The sequence below is a fragment of the Psammomys obesus genome, unplaced genomic scaffold (genome assembly GCF_907164565.1).
Source record: "Psammomys obesus unplaced genomic scaffold, mPsaObe1.curated_primary_1811, whole genome shotgun sequence".
Taxonomy (NCBI): domain Eukaryota; kingdom Metazoa; phylum Chordata; class Mammalia; order Rodentia; family Muridae; genus Psammomys; species Psammomys obesus.
Window position 1 is genome coordinate 2969787 of NW_026591597.1, and position 14469 is coordinate 2984255.

Below are 14469 nucleotides of genomic sequence, written 5' to 3' on the forward strand. Positions count from 1 at the left end.
TTTAATATCCTAGGGCATTAAACAACTTTACCCCTCGTTCCCAGTGATTAGGAGTCTTGTGTCTCTCACCTATGGAGTGTGTTTATAAAATAGGTACTGGCTAAGTTATCCCAGCTACTTGTAAAGGTAGGTGAGTCACTTGTAATTCTTGCTAACTGAAAGGGCCAGAGGCTCATACACTCAGGTGTTGGCTGGGCTAGGAATGAGTGCAAGACCTGCCAGGGTAATTTTGTGAGCCCTTCTCTCTAAAACAAAAACCAAGGCAAAACCCACACACCATTATTTTCCAAGCTGCACATAACAAATTGGCCACTCTCATTTTAAGGCCACATCTTGTTTTCTCAAAGATACACAATGTTTATTTTTGTTGTGTGTAGTTAAGTGTAGAACATGATGTGAGATGCTTATAACAGTCAAATAAATAGGGCTTGGGAGATGGCTCAGTAGTTAAGAGCTCTGGATGCTCTTCCGGTGGTCATGAGTTCAATTCCCAGCAACCACATGGTGGCTCACAACCATCTATGGTGAGATGTGTTGCCCTCTTCTGGCGTGCAGGTCTACATGCAGACAGAACATTGTATACATAGTAAATAAGTAAAACTTTTGAAAAATAGTAAGACAATTTGAGGTGTCCATTATTTCACGGTATCCATTAACTTATGGATGACTGTTAACAAATAAATCTTGCAAATTTTCTAGTGACATAGTATTATTAGCCATAATAATAACTCCACACACTTCCCTATTAGCTATCTGTCCCATCTTGCTTTGATCCCAGCATGGCAGGATGAGAAAAAGAATTTATAGGAGGAAGAATGCCAAGATGACTCCAGGATTCCTGGCTCCTGCCTCTTGTACAAAACTTACCCTTCACTAAGTACTTCTGTATATATGGCTGGGAAGGGATTTGACAGATCATTTAAAATTCCAACACAGTTGGTCCTAAAATAGATGACCCAGGGTGAGCCTGACTAGTCTCAAAGGGCTTCTTTTAGAAAGGGAAGTTGGAAGCACATGAGACGGTTTCTGCTGTTAATGAATGCATGGAAAGGTGCATGGAGCCACATGGCAGAGAAGGCTGATGATGTATAGCAAACAAGAGGGTCGCATATCTGACAATTATCAGGAAATGTGAATTGCGATGCTATGTCTCTAAAGAACTGACCTTGATGACAGTCTGTGTGGGTTGGAAAGTGGACTTTCCCATGACCCTGTGAAAAGGATTAGGACTTGATTTTAGCTTTGTAGACCTAAGCAAGAAAGCCAACCGTGCCTTCTCTAGACTTCCTCCCTAAAGAAAATGTGACTTGATAAATGGGTGGTGTTTTAATCTGTGAAGTTTCTGCAATTTGTAAGAAAGTAATAGAAAACTAATACAGTACCGAAAGTCATAAATGTTAGCCCTAATTATATAAATGTAGTATTTTATTACACATAATGCATTCAACTGAATCATTTACTGTATTTTTCACTCTTAGATGAGTAAATTTTACTGCCTATGAAGACCAAATCCACAGTGTAACAGCAATTATCATAATAATCTAACATCCATTGAACAATTATGATGTGTTCATTCTGCTAAGTGCTTTCTATGCATTGATAATTTAGTCCTTACAACCCTACGGAGGGGGCACATTGTGAATCATTTTACAAATGAGGAAATAGAAACATGGAGGTGGACTGAACCCAAAAGACATTGCGTTGCTTTAAGGAAAAGTTTTATCGACACTTACAGCATTTATTACAAACCAAAGTTTTCCATTTATTAAAGGTGAGATTCCCCCATCTGGCTTTGGTGTATGTTTTTATGTCTTCATCTGTGTCCATGGAGGTCACATTTCCTCATCTTTATCAGTAAAAAGCAAGATGGGAAAAAAATACATGATAAGCAAGAGTTCTGTCCTGCTAAGTCTACCGAGGTGTGTTACCTCAATGCTCAGAACACTCCTGCCATTCAAAAAGTCAGCTCTTCTATTCTGTAAGTTTTACTATTTTATTTGCAAATTGATAAATTACATTAACAGGGCACAAAGTGATTCTATGATTTATGAACACCATGTGGAGTAATTAGATCAGACTAATTACCATATCAGTCATCTCAAATACTTATCACTTTATATGGTGAGAACATTTAAAATTTGCTCACTGTGAATTTGAAATTTTAGTTACTATATTTACATCAATGCACAGTATTTCTCAGACACAGAAAGGCTTCTTGCTCCTGTCTAGCTGAGGCTTTGTCTCCCTCCATCGCTCTGCCCCATTCTCCGTACTCCAGCCCTGAAACAACAATTACACTGTTTGCTTCTCTTGGGTGCAATTATCGCTGCTTTCACAAATAAATAAGCTCATGTGTGATTATTGTCTTTTCATGCTAGAGATTATTTTACATACCAAAATGTTCTTCAGTGCAATCCATGTTGTCACAAGTGACAAAATCTTCTTTTAAAGACAGAATGATAATCTTTTGCATTATGTGGGATATATAATATCCCACATATACATACACATACATATACATATATATATGTATGTATATATATGTTTATACATACACACATTTGGTATTTGGTGCCCACATGATGTAAATTTTTTTTTTCTTTATCTGTTCATCTCCTGATAGATATTTAAGTTCTGAATGATCAAGGTAGGGTAGATCTCAAGCCTTGTGGTAAAATACCTGAAGGCTGGGGTTGGGTTGCTAGGCCATACTGGAATGTAAAAAACATTCATGAATTTTTTCTCCCAACAGAATATGAGGGTTTTTGTTGTTGCTTTCCCCAGCCTCTCTAGATATTAGTTTACAGTGTGTCATGCCCATGGGTCTATGTGGCAGACTTGCTATTCTCGCCAGCTCCCTTTTCTAGGGAATTAGTATCACTCAGGAAGCTAGCTCAGACGGTTTCTGTGGTATATAGATGCTTGGCCTGTGGTCCCGTGCTGTGGTCAGAGATGTTTTAATAGTCAGAGAGATGCCAGAAGGTCCTTGGGTCAGTTATACTAGCTGGAATATTCAGGTAAGTCTGGGGTGGGGGGTGCCAGTTTTAAAGAGTTGCAGACACATGGGTGATCTGGAAGTTCTGGACCACACTTAGCAAAGCAGACCCCAAGTCTGTCTTTTTTTTTAAAATTTTTTATTAATTACACTTTATTCATTTTGTATCCCCCCATAAGCCCCTCCCTCCTCCCCTCCTGATCCCACCCTCCCTCCCCTTTCTGCATGCATGCCACTCCCCAAGTCCACTGATAGGGGAGGTTCTCCTCTCCTTTCTGATCTTAGTCTATCAGTTCTCATCAAAAGTGGATGCATTGTCCTCTACCGTGGCCTGGTAAGGCTGCTCCCCCCTCAGGGGGTCCCAGAAGCAAAAAGACACGCATGGTATATACTCACTCATATAAACATACAACATAGAATAAACCCAAGTCTGTCTTATTCTCTTAGTTTTGTTGTCCTGATTTGATGAGAAGATTGTTAAATTGGGAATCAGAAAAACTGAGAGAGCATTTGGTGCTCTTGCTTACGATTGTTTTCTAACGTGTGCTGGTACACCAAGACCAGTAGGTTGCAGAGCTTCTTTAGGGTTCAGGACAGCGACCTAAGATCATCCTACAGACTGATAAAAGTACTCTGACAGATAAAGACTCATTCAAGGAGCTCTGAAAAATGCAGGTGCTTTCTCCCTGGATTCACAGAGTTAGAGAAAATTATAGTGTTGGAGAGGGGAATCGTGGAATCCACACAGATATTGTAGTAACTGTTCATCAAGGCAACAGGAGGTCTGTGACACTGAGATCATGTCACACAGGTAAGCAAGACTATGACCCAACTATGTACATCTCAGCTGGATTCTGAGTGAGATGCTTTCTGGAGTCCCTTCCCTCTTCCCCGTTAAGAAGATACTATGACGAACGAGAGCACTCACTTATTCCACAGCGAACTTGACTTATTAGGTACATCAGCAGCTCCATCGTACAGTTGAAGATATAGATGAGCAGTAGCTATCTCAAGTATCACACAGCTAGGAAGTGGCATATCTAGACCTTGATTCCAATTCATGTTTGACCACCGACTCTTGTTTATTTTTCAGCAAGATAAGGTCATGTTCTGGATGATACACCCTCTGGGAATCAGTTCTGCTCTGGCCAAGATGCCTGACCTGTATTGTATTCTTTGAATACAATAGCAGAATACTTATCAGTAATTTAAACAAGGAGTTTCTACTAACAACAAAATTTCTTCACAAAATTCAATATGGTAGTTCTGAAGGCAGTTGGGCTGTTTGCCACTGTAAAGTCTCCTGTGAGCTTTTGGGGAATTAGCACAGACACCCTGTCTTGTTTTCCTATTCATACACACATTCCCTATTTAGTATTTCAGTCTGCAGGTAGGGTATCACAGCAGACCTTCCTAGGGGTTTAATTGAGCCTGCTGCCTTCTTCTGCTGTGGTTCATTAGCAACTTCTCCAGTATAACCCCAGGAGGTTCACATACAAAGTAAATGATGCTGGTCTTCAGTTCTGCCCTGAAGGAAGAATGACTGGAGGTCTTGGCAAAGTAATGACAGCTAATGAGGACTAAATGCTTCTTAGATTGGGCTAGCTGTGCCTGCACCCTCCAAGCATTATCATAGAGTTCTCCAGGAGTAGAAACAGTTTTCAGAGGGCATCGGAAACAGAGAGATTCAGGCTCTGCTCCTCGTCCTTCCATCACATTGCCATGTCACTGTAGCCAGATATCAACCTGGCCAGGGTATTCAGAACTTGAGCAAGCACAATATGAGTTAAAAATACCCTTTGTCCCCTCCTCTGGTGCTGAGAGTCCCAGAAGAGGCATGTTAAAGGTAAGCTGTTTGCAAAAGATGATGTCCTTTGCCAAGACATGACTCTATGGCCTGTACCTTTTCTCATCAGGAGAGTCCTGGGTCATTCTTTTTCCTGAGGTGATTGTGTCTTCCAGCCAGCAGGTAGGGAATTCATCCATGAAGGATTTATTGCTTTAGGTTTCTTACTTTCATTTTTAAATCAGAATATAAATCTTTAGTGTCCTTTTGTTTTGCTTGGGTGTTCTGTTGTGTAGGCAACACAGGTCTAAATTCAGGCTCCGGCTGTGTACAGCTTCATTTATCTGTGAAGGTCAAAGCCTGGTTGCTTTCTGCAGGGATCCTCTCCTTCCTGACTTGTTTTGACTTCCAGTCAACTTGACAGAGTCTTAATGTTACACAGCCATTCCCTCCCTGGCTGTAGATGTGATCTGTGAATAATGCCAGCCACTGCGAGAAAATCAGGGTGGTGGCATTTCACTTATTGCTGGCATCAATAGCTCCCTGGCCCACCACACTCCTGTAGAGATTCATGTGCATCTTCTGAGTCGAGGAGACAGACGTGGTTTGTTCGACTCCGTTGAACACGGCCCTCCCCATGATTACTCTGGCTCTGTAGCTAGATTCCTAGACTTTGACCTGAGGTAAGTCTTTCTAGGCCATGCATATATATACCCAGCCAAGAAAGACTCCATGTCCAAAAGTTCAAGGCAGACAGCATATATCACTAGCATATGTAATAGCCTCAGACAAGGAATTTTGAAAACATTGCTAAGAAGGGCAAATGTCCATGTAAGCACTGTGCTCTTACTTAAGTTTGATAATGATTTATGTCTTTATTTTCACAGCTTATGTCTCTTTCCATAGTTTTTTTACCTCTAAGAGCAACTATCATAGTTATGGGGCATGGAACATGGGACATACCTTGCAGGTGATACTATTTGGGCTGAAATAGTACCTAAGTGTAATTGCAGTTTCAAAACACCTCAGTTCATTTACTATAATGGAGCATGATAGTTGCTCCCACATTTCAAATTTCGATTTCATCCTTTAAGTCCAACGAGTCATTCTGTCTTCCACAAGCATTTTAATCTGTCAGATAGATAACAACTGTAGCTTATCTCCCAGAACTGCTGGGAAAAGAAAAATCTCTCAGTATCACTCACTACATCAAAACTTTCAAAGTTACTGTCCAGACACTCTAAGGTATTTAAACTGGGGAGCCTGGAAATTTTTGCAAAGCAACAGTAGCAGACATATCAAGCCCTTTCATGGCCTCTCATAAAGCTATGAACCCTTTGAGGGCTGGTACTGTGCTTTTTCCTTTGCTTCTGTATCCCCAGTGCTTAGACGATGGCAGGCACCTAATCAGTATTTGATGAATTAGTAAGACAGAGAGTCCTAAGTTCAAACCCCAGTGTTGTTATTTCTGGTCTTAGACAGATTGTCTTCTCTGATGGTGAACTTGCACTTTTATGAAATTGTGAGGAACAATCTTGTAGGGACAATTTTAAGACACAGTAACTGGAATGGCTGGTATGTTTGCTCACTGGTTAAGCCTTTTCTGTGCTCTCTGATGCAGGTGCTGTTGCTGCTATTTTGCAGGTGGCCTGGTTGAAATCCAGAGAGATCAAGAGGTGTTCAAGGTAACACAACTACTATCATAAGGATGATATCCCAAACCAAGTACATTGGCCCCATGCTTTTTTTTTTTTTTTTTTTTTTTTTGAGACTGGGTCTCACTCATGTAGTCCATATTGACCTTGAACGATGACTTTAAACTTCTGATTCTCTTGCTTAGACCTGTCTAGTGCCAGAATTACAGGTGCAGTTTATTCAGGGCTAAGGATCAAATGCAGGACTTCATGCATTCTAGGCAAGAAGCCTATCAACTGAGCTGCATCCCCAGTCATCAGTCACCATGCTCTAGTTCTTCTACAGACTCACGTAAAATTGGAACTCAGAAGCAGCTTCTGCTATTATTGTTGGTGTTGTTCTTGTACAGATTGCTTTCTGGTGACACTTAACATAAGAGAAAGCTCCAAGCAACCTAGTTAGTTTCATGCTTATAAGAACATGTCCACTCTGGAGAAATCTTGCTCAGTCAGAACTCGGAGGCTGAGGTTTCAGTGTGTGCATTTGTCCTTCTGGAGAAAAAGCTGTATGCCTTCAGAAGCCATTTGAATTAGGCAGCTGTTAATTATTTGTTCTCAAGCAGGCCTCAGGAGGCAGCAGGGGGGCAGGTTTCCACATCCAGCGAGCTCTGAGTGACCTTACAGGATGGGTCAAATAAAACAAAGCAGATGCCTGAGCCAGGCCTTAAGCTCTAACACAGGAAGACAAGTTACAAAGGAACGGAAGATGAGAGATACATGGAACAATGGAGGTCATCAATGCAGGAGACTGGGGAGACTGTCTAGAACCAGGTGAGTAATGGTGGTGAGGTTTGAACACCCCAATGTAGGCACCTATACTTTGCCCATGGATGTCATCCAGCCTCCATTTTTGGGTGACATCATCCAGCCCCATTTTCTGGTGTCAGTGTCTAGATTTGAGAACTGACCCATGTAAGTTAAGCGCATGAACCTACAGCTCATGCTCTCCCCACCACACCACGCTGTTAGGTGTCGATCTGGTGAGCTGTGTATGCAGATGCTTATCTCTGGGCCCTGAAATCTGTTTTGCAGTCTGGACCTGGGCACTGTCACGATCATTGATTAATGTTATGTAAACTTTGCTCCCTAATTATCTTTGATTGGTTAATAAGGTTTCTAAGAGCCAACTACTGGGCAGAGAGACAGAAAAGCTGGGCTTCTGATTGAGTGAGGATCTCAGGTAGGGCACACGAGGTAGAGGAGAGAGAAGGGAGAAAAGGTAGAGAAAGGATGTGACATGATGGAGCAAAAATAGCCTAGGCAGGACCAATATGCCAAATAACTTGGGACACATGGCTGAGAAATAGCAAGACTAGCATAAACGGGTTTGAATAGATTACTATCTACCAGTTACTAATCCTAAAGCATAATAATTCTAAGAAATCTCTGTGTCATTTATTTGGGAGCTAGAGCAGGTAAACAGAAAAGGCCCTCAAATTATAACATTTCATTTTACCATGCTGCCACTCCTGGAGGGCACTTGTGCTATTTTGGATAAAGCCTGGTATCTACTCTATGGTACACCTATCGATGGAAGGGGGAGATACAAAAATAAAAGGTAAGTTCTTAATTCCTCTAGTGTTTAAGGAAGATTGCACAATATTTCTCTTACTAGCCTTGCAGGGCTTGTTTAGCTAAGGTACCAAGTACCAGAGGAAGGAGAAACCATAAATCACACAGGAGAAGGAAGAGCACGTTATGTTCCTGATTTTCAGTGACATCCCTCACAACCTGGTGCCATCAATGAGCATATAGTTCTTCTATGTTCAGAAGAAATTTACCGATAGAGAAAGTAAAATGTTTGCAAAACAATTACTTAATGGCTATGTTTTTAACACCATGCTCATAAGAACAAACAAATCAGAATAAACCTGAATATTTAGTATCTGGGAACTGTAAAAGTATCTTTGGTAGATTCATACAATATAATACTATGTATTGATTAAAAAAAAAAACAAAACACCAAGCTAACTACTAACCACAATTATGACTGGCCAGGAAAGATATCCCTAATGGTGTTATAGTGGCACTTTTATCCTGGGGGTAATCAACAGCTAATTTATCTTAAAGTCTGCTAGGTAGTAAGGAATTCATAATTCATACCTGGTGCTGTAAACCTGAACTCCTACCCAGGTCTAGAGAAGTCATAGGCTCTAGAGGAGAACCCACTACTGTAATTTTTCTCAATGGATAATTCTAACTGTATGCTAAATATTTATATTCACAAATATAAGTATTATCCACACCTTATCACAAAAAAAGCTTCTTTTGTCATGGATAGAAACTATTACAGAGATTCAAAATTGCCAAAATACAGAGAATAATTAAGCATTTGTGGTTGTCCAACCCCCAGTGATACATCCACAATGCAACTTCTACATCCAAGGCTCAGGAAACATCACAAAAGAGGAGATAGAAAGGTTATAAGAGGATCAGGATGTCTGCTGTAGACAGAATCCCCCTTGAAAGGCCCCCATACATGCCTAACAGTATAGTTGCCTAGTTGACAAGATTTGGTATAATAATACCACCAGTTGATATGACAGTGTGGATGGGTGAAATTCCACAAAGTCTTACCCATAGCTGGAAAGCTGTAGGTAGTTAATAGCTATACAGAGAGGGAGAATCAGTTTTCTCCTGGAATAAACTCCCACATGGCTGACCACATCCCAAGTAGTCATTCCTGAATGCTTATACATATGAGCAATGATACATGGACTATGTTGTTTTATATAAATGCATGTATATGTTTTATGTTTGTACATGCATATATATATATATATAAATGTAATAATAATAAAGAATAAATAGGTCATGGAATTGGGAGTGGCAGCTGGGAAGGAGTTGCAGGGGAGAAAAGAAGGGAGGAGTGATATAAATGGAGTGCTTATGTATGACGTCAAAAATTTAAATTACATGTAAATTTAAAAAATACATGAACTAAGTACCATACCATGTAACTCCATCCTGAGGAACAGGAAATAAATCAAAAACAGGGGACAGCTCAAGGGTAAGCCAAGTAGGTTTAAAAAAGCAGGACATTTGCATGTGCTTTCACAGGGATGTAAGATGTCACTGGAGGTTAAGACAGCTGAAAAGTTTATTTATTTATTTTTTATTAAACACTGATTATCTAGTGAATGTATTTTTACCATATACAGGAATTTCCTACTTAAAATACATGCATAAATTATTTTAAAGCAGTAATGAACAGCTTTCTAAAGAGTAAAAAAGTCTCTCTCTTGGAGTCAGCGCCTGAACCTGGAACTGCCCATCTTCGTTGGCCTATATTGAGTAAGCTGAACAAATGGTCAGCTTGTATCTGCTTCTTCGCTTATAGTAATAATATTTACCTTACGAGATAATGGTGAAGACCAACCTGGGTGGCAGGCAGCTTATCAAATAATTCCCAATGATGGCTGCCTACTAGGAGCTATACCTTCATGTCAACCTTGCCTCTAGAATGGATATGGTGATGTCTAATGACTCCATTAGGCAAAATAGATGATGGGATGTCACAAAAGGCTGCCACACTTGTTACATCTCACTTTGATGGAGTAGCAAACAGACTCTAGCCAGAGACCAACTGAGACCTGTAGTGTATCAGGGCTCCAGGAGCTCATTGTGACCAATAAGTAGTATGATAATCATGAGCAGATCCCCTGGGAGGGGATCTACCTTCAGTCATTGGCTGATACCACTATTGGCTGATACTGTGCTTATTGCCTGAATCATGGAAACCAGAAAATCTGCTCAGGGATTATTAACCTACATTCCACTGTGAGATTATACATACTATCCCTTAAAGTAAAGTACTTAACATGGCAGTTAAGTACTCTGCTAAGTAGTAATAGCTAACTAATGTAACCACGTACCTCATTATGAAACATTATATGACAGGGTCGCAGTTAGGGTTTCTATTGCTGCAGTAAAACACCATGAGCAAAAAGCAAGTTGGGGAGGAAAGGGTTTATTGAGCTTATATGCATTGCTATTAATCACCAAAGGCAGTCAGGACAAGAACTCAAGCAAAGCAGGAACCTGGCGGTGGGAGCTAATGCAGAGGCCATGGAGGAGTGCTGCATACTGGCTTGCTCGGCCGCTGTCTTAAATAACCCAGGACTACCTGCCCAGGGATGGCACCACCGATGATCACTAATTAAGAAAATCCCTTACAGCGAGAGCTTATAGAGGCGTTTTCTCAATTGAGGTTCCTTCCTCTTTGATGACTCTAGTTTGTGTCAAGTTGATACAAAACCAGCCAGTATAGACAGAAAGACAGCTCGATGTCCCAGTGGATAAAAACCAATGACTTTAGTTTAGTCTGTGGGACCTACATATTGGAAGGTGAGAGCCAAATCCTACAAATTGTCCTCTGTCCTCTGAGCCACAGCACACATACATGTATAGAAATGCATAGATCTAGGAGGTCCAGACAGTCAGACCACACCTAAGACAACCTCCTCAGGGCCCATGTGGAGTGCAAGCTTGAGACAATCCCTGCCCAGTGCCACATGGCATGGGCTGAATATAGCACTCCTGAGCTCCTGAGACAACTCCAAACCCCCAAAGGATGGGGGTGCCACAGAGATGAGCAAGTAAACGGTGGAGAGATGGGAGAACAGAAGGATGTGCACGAAATGAAGAGAGATGGGAGTGGAGGGTGTGAGAAACCACCTGACGTGAGTAGCTGGTGATGGCACCTAAATCCATGGTGAGGTCCTGACCAGCGCTGTCACTATGGGCCATGTCTGGCTCCATGGCTTTGTAGCAGTTGGGATCTGTTACCACCAAGGTCTAGGTGGGCATCCCTGGTTTGGGCTATCACCTCTGGCCATGTTGATGTCTGAGGGCTGTGCAGAACTGGCCCTACTCCTTTCCTCGGCATTGTGGGAAAGCTGGCCCCACCCCTCACCAGCTGCAGTACTCAGGAGATCAAGCCCAGCTCCTTACTGTAAGTACAGTAGAGCTGGCCTTGGTTGTGGAGAGCTAGCCCTGAAGGTATGAGCATGGGCGAGCTGACCCTGTGACTCCTCTGCTGTGTGGTGATAGAGATGAGGGACAGATGCCCTCCACCTCCCTTCACCACCTGCTGAGGGCAGGAGAGCTGGCCCTGGGGCTATGACAGTAGGAAAGTTGGCTCTGCCTGTTGGCCAGCCGCAGCAATGGGTGAGCAAGCGAGGGCAGTGCTGGAAAGCTCACCCTAGCGGGTGAGGTGCCCAGAAAGCTGGTGGTGGGCTGACCAGCTCAGCTATTACCCACGCCCAGATTCAGGGTTTTGAGCTGGCTCACCCCAACATCTATCCCATCCATGACCTGCTGGAGCAAGAGAAGGGGCCAGTCCTATAGATCTAAAGCTGCAGGATCTCCATGACACAGGGCAACAACAGGACATCTGAGAGGAGTCCCAGTGAGGATCCAGTATTGATACTGTAGCGGAAGCCAGTGGCCATGAGCCAGGCCAACGACCAATGAACATTTGCCAGCAAAGAAGTGTGGACAAAAGGTTATACTGTGGGACATACTGAGACAGACAGCTTTCTCAATGAGATTTGTTTTTCTTCTGTGGAGAGCTTGCAAGGGTAGAGGGTGGGTACAAAGGGATGAGGGGATGAGTGTGAAGGGGGTGCATGATGTGATATCTACAAAGGATCAGTAAAAAGTTAAATATGAAAAAGTAACTATATAAAATGTTAAATATTAAGAATAAATATATAAATCTAGTAAAAATAAATAGAAAATAAATACATGGCGTATATTATTATATCCTATATACATGGTGGCTATTACCAATCACAAAATCATTTTTCTGGAAAGCTCAGATAGAATCTTAGAACCCACTTTGAATAAAGCTTATTTTTTAAATTAACAATTGCAAGCAGCATATATAAAATGAATAATACATTGTTCTCAAATGTGTATACACTGTGGAACAGCTAAGTAGAGCTAATGTATCAGCATAAATATTTCCTCATGCATTTGTAGTCTTTTTGCAAAGTTAACACTTGAAACCTACTCTTAGGGATTTAAAAAAATGATGAATCTGTTTTAAAGTCAGACAGACCTTTGTCTAAATGCCAGCGCTGCCTATCTTCATTGTGCTCCCTTGAATAAGAGACTCCATGTCCCATGCTTGCTCCATCACTTGTAATAGAAGGATTCATTGTAAGAGGTCATGGTGAAGATTAACCAGCAAACAGTAGCGGTTGGCACGCTGAGGAGCCTCTGAACTTATGATTCATACCTCAGTGCAGTGTATCTTCTTGGCTAATGTTTCTTTAATTTCTCATAGAGTTTATTCTAAATATTTGACTCATCTTTTATTCTCCAAGTGCATACATACACTAGTATACATATAGTGGGCGCCTGCTGCATACTGGTAAGCTACAAGGAGCATAGAGCCTGCTCCTGATTGCAGCAGGTTTGTAGTCTAGAGAGAGGACTGAGACTTTTTAGGGAAACACATGAACAATGGTGATTATTGCTTGCCATAACAGCGATCTCCTCAGTGCCATAGGCATGTTTTGTCTCCTTTCTCTTCTTCCTATCATGTTACCTTTCCTTTCTTCAACAGGAGCCCATGGCCTGACAAGCATATTCAGAAGGTCTCTGTTCTGGTAGCCCAGGGACAGTGTCATGAGTCTAACTCTTCCCTTGATCCAGTCAGGGGGCCACTCATAGACCCTGAAATATCACCAAAGCAATAACTGTATGTGTTGAGAAATATTTGTGAGGGAATGTTATGATATAACTTAAAATAACAAGTGTTTTTAAACAAGGGATTGAATGAAGAGATTGCCATTAATACCTGGATGCAGTGCTGATCCACAGTAAAAATGATGTGTATACACGAAACACATATACAGACCCCGAAAAGGGAAGATATCTATGACACACAGTTTAAGTAGCTGTTATTATAGTAAATACACATATGTTGTTATGTATAAATACATATCTTAAATATGTAATCTGTAATGAAACTTCAGCAACTCTTATGTACATATAAATCTATATCTTTTATCCTCATTATCATTATCACCAGCTGCAGAACTTAAGTTAAAAAAATATAGTAACAGGTAAATATTTCATCTTGCCCAGGTATCATATTTATGATTAGTTGGGGGGCTTTAAGACCCAGTTCAGGGCTTGTCCTGGATGTTTGAGATAGATCAATACATGTGATTTGGACAACAGTAAAGTTTTTATGTACCAATCCAACTACTTTCTATAATTGCCCAAATATACCTCCAGCTCATCTCTGACATTTAAAACTGAATAGGAACATATTAAGAAAATGTTATTTTCTTTGGCTATGCAAAGCAATCACCTGTGTTTGTCGAGGGGAGTTAATGCACAGAATAGATTTGAGAGTCACGTTAATACAGTCAACTCCTACAGGTAATTCTCTGGTACCAACTGAAATGCTTTAGCTAATCCCCATTCCCACACCAACCTTGATATTTAGCTTTTTTCTCCCCAGTACTTCTTTTCTGACAGGTGGGATGTTTTATTAAGCATCCAGTATCTCTGGAGCTGTTCATGTCTTTGTGAAGATCCCAGACAAATTAGAAAGTCAAATTAGCAATGCATATTTAATGCTGCTTTGTAGTTTTTTTTTTTTTTTTTTTTTAAGTTGGCAGCAATGTTTACTCTTTGAGGGGGAGTTTATAATTATGCAAATTAAAGAAATGGTCTGCCTATGGTATAATGATAGTGACTTGGGTTTTTTTTTATGTCTAGAATCAAAGTATTTCTGTTCTTTTCTTAACTTCACCTGTAATTTGAGGGGAGGTTGGTCAAGGCTGTGTTAGTCATTCTTCAGCCATAATGGGAAATTTTGAAAGTGGATATTTTCATTAGCTTGGCCTTAGAGGAGGGACTGATGAAACTTGTATTGCCTTACTGTACCACAAACGCTGCCAACGGTTTTGAGAATGAACATTCAGCCTCTTGTCTTCCTTCTAATAAGATATTGATTTGTTTACATCTCTGCT

General features: G+C 40.9%; 1 protein-coding gene across 4 annotated transcripts in view; it reads right to left on the reverse strand.

The window, feature by feature from the left end:
- The window catches only part of Atp10b (ATPase phospholipid transporting 10B (putative)), a 328393-nt gene that overhangs the window by 190000 nt on the left and 123924 nt on the right, over nt 1–14469 (reverse strand). The gene's annotated exons all lie outside the window — the stretch shown is intronic.